Source organism: Glossina fuscipes, unplaced genomic scaffold, assembly GCF_014805625.2.
Source record: "Glossina fuscipes isolate IAEA_lab_2018 unplaced genomic scaffold, Yale_Gfus_2 27, whole genome shotgun sequence".
Taxonomy (NCBI): Eukaryota; Metazoa; Arthropoda; class Insecta; order Diptera; family Glossinidae; genus Glossina; species Glossina fuscipes.
The window spans coordinates 7,372,970-7,382,062 of NW_023998422.1; the positions used below are offsets into that span (position 1 = coordinate 7,372,970).

Below are 9,093 nucleotides of genomic sequence, written 5' to 3' on the forward strand. Positions count from 1 at the left end.
AGAACTATTTTGTTTTTTAGATGAGAATCTTTCCCAGAGGTTCCTGAAATATGCACTTGAACGTTGAGAAACGCTAAAGAGAAGTTTGTTTTGAGCAGCAGGCGCGTTTAAATGAAGTAAAGTTTGATTAAAAAAACAGCAACAACACAATTGACATATATATATATATATATATTTATATATATATATTTATATACGTACATATGTATATATATGTATATATATATATATGTATATATATATATATATATAGGTATGCTAAGAGCAAAAGTAAGAAAGAACTCTATTGTAATCCCTGATATAACAATTTACTTAAAATTAAATAAAATTAAAACAAAAAACAATTAAAAATAACATTTTTTTCTACTTTAGTATTTTTAGTCAGTCAAAGCTAGTTTATCAAAAAAAAAAAAAAAAAATTTAAAAAAATGAAGGAAAAAATCACCCCTAAGCAAACTTTTTGAAATAAATTAAAATAAAAAATTGTGCAGTTGGCGGAAACGAGCATTCAACTTTTACCCTTACTACAGTCAGCCAGTCATCATCATCTCTCTACTTTTTATCGTAAGGAATAAGTCTTAATTTTTTTTCTTTCTTTTTCTTTTTTTAATTTAAATCGAAATGATACTTAAAAATAAAAATTTTTTTTTTTTTTTTTAAATATATATATAAAAATAAACTTAAAAGCATAACACAAACGTTACACTCCTTAATATACATAATATAAATATAAATAAATGAGAAAAAGCAAATACACAACACATTTAATTAAAACTTATATATAAAGATAATAGAAATAAATTTAAAGAAAAAAAAAAAAAAACAGCAAAAAAAAATTATATATATATTTACACTCTCAACACTTGTACTCTCTCACCTGTTTAATGATAAACTTAACCTACCTTTTTGCTTACAAACAAGAAAGAAAGAAAAAATAAAAGTAAAAAAAAAAAAACAAACAAAATGGTAATGTTTAAATTTTATAACATTTACTCTAATGACGATGTATGTGTAAAAGAAATACAAGAAGAAGAAAAAGAACAACAACAACAACAACAGCAGCCAGAAAAGTTTCTGAAAGTAAATATAAAAGTAATAAAAAAGAAGTAAATGTAGAAAGGGAAGCAACGCTGTGCTCTCTCTCTCTCATTCTCTTTAGGGGTGAGAGAGAGAGAAACCATACACACGCATAACACACAGTGTCAGCATAATAAGTTTGAGTTAACATGTATTTATAAATATTTTAATTTTCTTCTTTTATTATTATCAATTACTTTTTTATTTTCTTTAATTTCTCTTAAAAAAATTTATAAATAACACAACAGAGAGAAATCCAAATATAAAATTTAATTATAAAACAACAAAAAATTCGTTTTAAGTATAAATTTAAAATTGAAAAATAAAAAGAAAATCTATGAGAATATAAAAAATAAAAAAAAATTATGGAATTTATTTCATTTTTACTAAAAAAAAAAAAGAAAGAAAAAGAAAGAGAAATTAGCAAACAAATTGTTGCCTATATTCGAATAAATTCGTGTGTGGAATGGGTAAGCACAAAATGTTAACAACTCGTCCCTCGTACCTTCTATAGGCAATACCAAAGCAAGGACACAATTTGATATTAACTTCATGGCCGATACGTTATTTGATTGATTAAAAACTGAAAACAATGCAAACGACTTATTCTAACGAACAGTGAGGGGGCGGGGAGAGACAAAACAAGCGCAGAAACAAAGAATAGCTTCTGTGACCTTCGTCAAGCAAAACGATATTTTGCTCTCGGGAACTACAGTCACTTAAGGAACAACGACAGGTCCACACAGGTATACATGATCTGATTACAAATGTATGAACAAGATGGGATGCTTGAACTATATCGTCTTGTCAATGGGGATATGGTTCGGGCTTGACAAAGCCGGGCTCTAATGGGACCGGAATATTATTTTCAAGGGATATAATTAAACATCTCCTCTAAAATTATTCAGTTCTTGTCTCAATCTCGCCCGTAAGGTTAGACTTAGCATTTTTAAGCGGATGAACAGGGTTGAATTTCTAATTCTGCTGCTATGTAAAGCTTTAAAGGACGGATTGGCATTTCTTTTTTTTTTTAATTTTAATTGAAAAAAATCATTGGGAAAAATCAATCCTAATAGGGCCTTAATGTTTAAAATTAAGTAAGAGCTTACACGTCGTTTGCATTTAGAAAAGTTTTTCAATTAATTTTACGTTCAAAAAAGAAATAATTAAATATATAAAAAAATAAGTAATTCTAGCTAAAAACAAAAAAAAAAAAAATCAAATTTTTGAAATAATTATGTTAATGTTTAGCTTTTCCGTTTTGATAAGAAAATTTGACAAATAAAAACTAAGAAATACCTTTTTAAATAACTAATAGCTATGAAGATAAATTAATTTCTATTTAAAATATTTAAAAAATTATTTATACATTCCTTTAAAATAAAAATCACATATATATATATACATATATATATATACATATATATATATATACACTGTCGCGGCCATATTAGGGTTTACAAGTTCGTTTTTTTTATTTATTTACTTACTCGTCCATCTCTTTACAAAAAGAAACAAAAAAACATTCTTAATCTACATTCTATATATATTTCTTAAAAATAAAAAAATATACTTCAAAAATTCATTGAAAATAAAAAACACAATCAAGTTAGGCTTTCCTTAAACAAGTGAAATTTTCTTATAAAAAAAAAAAATAAACACTCATTGTATTATATATAGTACATGTATGTGTGTTTTTGCAATTCACACGTAACAGTTAGTAATATTTCTTAAGTGTATTTAAAATAAAGCTTTCGCTTTGAATGTACAGTTAGTTAAAAGCTTAATGAATGAATGAATCGCAGCGAAAGGCATTCAATTCATTTCTAATTGCAGTTAATACGTAACGCAACGTAACGTATATAATTAACGTAACATATACAATAACGGACATTCATTCTTAATCAAAATTAAAAATATTGATGCATTGATACATTGATGATTGATGAAACATATATGTATATGTATATATCATATATATCATATATATGTATATGCATATATTATATGTATATGTGTATAGATAATTAAATCAATACAAGAACGCAGTAACAAATATTCCTATAAATTTTAAGTACTTCTTTCGTTCTAGAAGAGCTAAGAGAATTAAATTTTCTGAAGTAAAACGACTGCAGCTTAAAACATTTTTACTTTTTCTTCTTATCATATATATAAAGAAAAATCTTCAGATAGAAATTGTTCGGTTATTGCATAACATTTTTCCAGCTTCACTTTTGCATTAATTAAAAGATTAAAGCGACTCACTTAGCTTACTGTAGAATACTCGAAAGTCTCTTTCTGTTTCTATGAGAAAGCTTAAAAAAGACACGTCACGTTTCGACGCAATGCAAAGTTTAAGGGATACAGATCGTTATATATATATATAAATATATTTTTTTTTTTACATAACAAACATTTATTAATTTTTTTAAATGTTTTCTTTTTTACTACACTTTTCAGTTTGTAAATTCAGTTGAGTAAAATTAAAAAAAAAAAATAAAACTAAAGCTTTTTAGTGTAAAAATTTCTACTTCAGCTGAGGGAACGCGAGTTTCTTTTAAAAACATGAAAGATGATTATGGAGAATTTTTAGATCTGTATATATCTATGAAGCAATCAGTTTAAAAGTCGTTTAAGAAAAAAAAAAAAACATTCGCAAAATCACGTTATTTCTTTTTTTTTTTTTTGTATTTGCATTAACTTCTTCTTCTGCTTTAAAATTTTTCATTTATTTATTCAATTCATTAAAATGTTTGAACCGATAATGGTTCCAGTTAAGGAAAATATTTCATCTTTTTTTGCAAAAGTTATAAAAGCTAATGTCGTTCAGGCATGACAGAATATCAAGTGAACTGTGAAAAATTAAAAATTTTTTTTTGCATTTATTTTTACATTTATGTTTAATAAGTTGTATTGCTCTTTATAGGTTAATATTAGTCCGTCTTTTTGGTGAATTTTATTTATGCGAGTGAGTTGCTTTTCCGTAAGGAAGTCTGTGGTTTATTACATTAATTAAATTAATTATTGCGGTAAGTTTTTCGAAATTTTCACCCTTTTTTTCATAACTTAAAACGTCTATAAATAAATCGGTGTACATTTAATTTAATTAATTAATTAATTCATTGATTGTTCTTTATAATACAACATTTTACTTGGCTGAATTGCTTTTGGGTAAGTTTTTCAATTATAATTTATGGTTTTCTTCTTCTTTTTATTTATCAATAAGTTTTATTTTGTTTATTTAATATTTTAATAATAATTAATGGCTTAAAACGTTTTTTGTTTTTTAATTTGCATTTTTATGAAATGTCTTTGATTTACTTAAATATCACTTTTTATTACGATTAAGTTTACGATGCCTAAATATATATATATGTGTATATATAAATTTTAAATTTTTTTCGATATGAAGTTATTTTCTTTTTCATATAATTAATTAATAATTGAATTCTTTTTCTTCTCTTTTATTTTTTTTATATTTCCCTTTGTGCCTTTTATTTTTTTAATTATCACATATGTTTTTATTTTCATGTCTTTATTAATTGGTGTATTTTGATCTGTTTTTATTTATTTATTATTTTTAATTTTTGCTTGAAATGATTTTCTAATAATTAATTAATGAATTCTTTTCTCTCTCTCCATTTTTTTTTTTTATTGTCGCCTATGTAAAAATATATATATATGTATATGTGTTTTTATTTTTAATACTTTATTTATTAAGTTAAGGTTTACGCTTACTTGTTTAAATTGAAAATTTTTTTTCTAATTTTTTTTTAATTTTTTCTACATGAAATTATTATTATTTTCTAATAATTATGTAATTAATTAATTCTTGCGTTTTTCTTTTTCAAATGCTTTTTTTTGTTTCAAATTACATTTTTCTCCTTCATTTTTTTAATTATTGTTTTTATGTTTATCATTTCATTTATTAAGTGTTCAAATTTAGATTTAACTTGTTTTTTTATTTTTTCCTGTATGAACTTATTCTTCTTTTCTGATAATTACTTAATGATTGAATTTTTTTTTTTTGTCTCTCTTGCTTTTTTTTTATAGTCGACCAGTCAGTCAATTTTGAGCCATTTTATTTAATTCAAAAGGATACTTACGGAAATTTCTACTGTAGTAGACATCAGATCAGATCAGATCAGAGAAACCGAACAAAAGAAACCACCTAAGTAGAGAAAGGAAAAGAGAAATATTAGAAGATGAAAAAAAAAAAAAAAATAAAGTAAAAAATGATATAATAAAATAATCAAAAAATAAAAATGTACCTATGAATAAATGAATACCCAAAGACATAAAATCAATTTAGATATATTTTCTGAAATTGAAAATCTTTTTAACCATTACAGGCATATATAACATATATAAAATAAAAAAGCGTATATAGCGAAAGTGCAAGTTCTTTGGTACTAGCTACCAACATCATTATATAGAAGAGAGTAACCGATAGAAAAAGAAGATAAACTACTTTAAGTATTAATGTTGTGTAAAGTATTTATTTATATATGTGTGGCTAGAATAGAAATAACATTTACAATATATATTCATATATATATATATATATATATATATATCTAATTACATCTATATATATATATATATGCATATATATGTATAGATATATACATATATATATGTATAGAGATAAATACCAAACAGATCTAGATATATAAGCAAAACAGTTGTATTTACAAATATATAGTTAATGTGAATATATTTAGTATTCTAAGCCAAAATGCATGTCTAAATATATGCATGTTTGGTTTATTTATTTATTTTTTTTTCTTTTTTTTTTTTGTTTAAAATGAATATATGATAACGTAATTACGTAATTAAAAACTTTACATCAAAATATATTAATGAAGCAAAGCAATGTTAGGCCTTTAAAAAACAATCTCTATATATATTATTATAGAAATGCGTATAGAACTGTATCTATCTACAAATATAGATGATATCTTAAACACACACATATATCCCAATATAATATCCATATATATATATGTATAATCGCATACCTTCTTCATATATACATGCTCAAGCAGAGACTGGACATGTATATCAGAGGGCTGGGGTCTTAAAAACATTATGAGAGAAAACACAAAAGAACAAAAAAAGAAAAACACTAAAACGACCAGTTGTTTAACTTCTTTTATTATAAAAAGCAAAAAACAAAAAAAACAAATGTACTCCAAAGACGTAGAAAATTACTTGTAAGGCTTAATATAGAAGTAAGTAGTGATACCAAGTATATAACTTGAAGAATTTTTCTATTGTTTTCCTTAGATGCTAACACACACTATATATAAATAGGTAACAAGTAACGATTACATTAACGTTTAATTAAAGCAATTGTGTCTGAATTGTGTTCTACTGTAGGTTCACCGTAACTAATGGACAGCAGCACACAATTTTATCTTTACCTACAAAGTATAGGAGTTAACTCTCACACTTTACAAGATTTATATAAATAAATCTTTTAAATATTAATGTTCGTATATTCGTATTAACAAAAAGAAGAATCAAAGAAAACAAAAAGATTCGAGGCAGCCACACATTTTCGTCTCTCTTTCGATTTCTTTCACGTTTACTTAATGTATTTACTATAAAGATTACAATGAAGAAAAAAAAAACAAAAAGCAGGAGTCATATAAAAATATTATTATTAAAGATAATTAAAATATGGTTCAAAAATGAAAAGAAAACAAATTATTAAAACTAAGTAAGAAAGGCTTTATTACCAAAGATATAAACACAAATATTATTTCTACTTCATTTAATGGATTATAAACAATATTAAAAATATACATAATTTTTTTTTTTTTTTTGTCAACAAAAAAGAACAAGATATTAAAATATAAAATAAGGAATATTTAAAAAAGTTCAATCAAAATTATAACTATAAAAATCTTAAAAAAAAAAAAATATTCTAAAAATCTAAACAATTTTTTTTTTGTTTTTTACCTAACAATTAAAAAAAATTTTTTTTTTTTTTACAAATTTTTAAAAAAGGTTTTTCCCAAAAGATAAAGAAAAAAATAAAAGGCTTTAGTTTATATTTCTATACCACTGAAATTGGCCTCAAATTATATATACATATATATATATATATACAATAAGTTATTGCTATCGATGTATTAAAAGGACAAATATTTATATGAAATTAATTATAATAATAAAAGATAGTAAAAGGAAGTAACGAATAATACTAACGTTAATTGTAATAATAATAAAATAAAATAAATAATATATATGGAATATATGTAATAAATGATAACAGCCTCCTAATCCTATATATGTTCAGTTAATTACGCTAACCATAACAGTGGTATTCATTTTTCTCTGATCTCCGACAGATATTTAGTTTTTCAGTTTTTCATTTTTCGATTTTTTCGTTAAACGATTTCTACCCATTTTTTTTTTTAAATCCATTTTTTATGGATTATTACTAATATTAATAAGAAGAATATTAAGGATACACACCAACAACAATTAAACAGATATTAATATAATATTAACAAATTTCAATAACAACAATCACGTAAAGAAAAGTAAAAAAAAAAAAAAGAAAAGAAAAGAAAACCGAAAATACTTTTGTTTTCATTGCAAAGGCAAGTATTATGGAGCATACCTGGCAACCATTTCCAGAATCCATTTGATATTCTCTCTTTCACATCCTTATCCCCACTACAACCATAAACATAGATATAAAAAACAAGAAGGGCTTGTCGTTAGCCTTTCGCACAAGTCCTCAGTGTAACCTTTTTTTTACTAGGTTCTCATCCTTAAATAGCTTTTTTCATCTTAATTAGCCTTTTCCATCTCTTCGGCAACGTCTTACTTAGATCGGGGATTTGCGACGTCAGAATTCTAAAGTTATTGGCTTGACCGGCACATCCAAAAACTCAATGTCTTGACATTACAATTTTTTTCCCCTTTTTTTATTGTATAACGAATCCCTCTGGGGATGTCCAATATTTGTGTAGTACGGTGACGGTGGGAAGGAAGTGAGCAAATGGAAAGAGACGGCGAAATAACCGCAGTCTAATGAGCGTGCTCAGCGTTCCTTCACCGATGATGATATGGTTCGCGCGAATTTTGATTGTTTATTCGAATCTTAAGTCATTTCTTAATAAACTGTGTATATTAAATGAAAATAATATAAGACGTTTTATTCAAATTGTGGGACCCATTTAGCATATCGTCATAAACAGCTCCACTCAGAGTGGTATTAAATCTTCGGTTGGAAAAATTATTTTAATTAGAGAAAACCACGTCTGGTAAAAATAGGAGGAGGAGGTAGGTGTAGCTGAGTGCTATCATCGCGAAAAGTCAATCTAGAGTATCTTCTCGCATCTTTGCTTTTTAAACATCGACTAAGCCGCACCAGTTGCATTGTCCAGTGGTGATTTCATCAAACTAGAGCGGTTCATAATAATATTTTTGATTTTCATTAGCCTTGATCATATTCTTCAATTCTCACTGGGCTCAGGTGCTGATCTTAACCATGCTACGACTTAACAGCACTTTACGCAAATGGGGACAAATGGGGTCAAATATTCCTTGCGCTTCAGTCGAATAACTTGTGGTCCTAGTTGAACCTTTGAGATGATAACTCTGCCTGGATAAATAAATAAGGAAGTGTACACACTTTAGCAGACGGAAACGTGTGCACCCTATAAGCTTATTCTTCGATAGTTTTGTGTGTTCAGGCCATTTAATAAATTTAACGTATCCCTATGGATGGTGTTTGTGCGATCTGTTAAAGATTCGAAACTTTTCAAAGATGATTGGTAAGTTACAAGCGTATAATCCGGTCGAAACTGTTCATGCAAGCTAATGCAATGTAAAAAAAAATGAGAAGGAAATAGAAACATATGGCAACGATCCGCAAGCTGAACTTTTTGAACTTGTCTGTAATGTCTTACTGCAATGAGAAAATGTAAACACTTTGAACTTATCTTTGCATTTTTTGTGTGTTCAGAGCTTTTCATAAGCTTCACAAATCTCAAG

General features: G+C 25.5%; 1 long non-coding RNA gene across 1 annotated transcript; it reads left to right on the forward strand.

Annotated features, from left to right (window-relative positions):
• Positions 1-3,811: 3,811 nt before the first annotated feature.
• LOC119636006 lies at positions 3,812-5,276 on the forward strand. The gene is made up of 2 exons (XR_005247114.1): positions 3,812-4,248; positions 5,131-5,276. It is a non-coding gene; the product is annotated as an uncharacterized LOC119636006 (long non-coding RNA).
• The last annotated feature ends 3,817 nt before the right edge of the window (positions 5,277-9,093 follow it).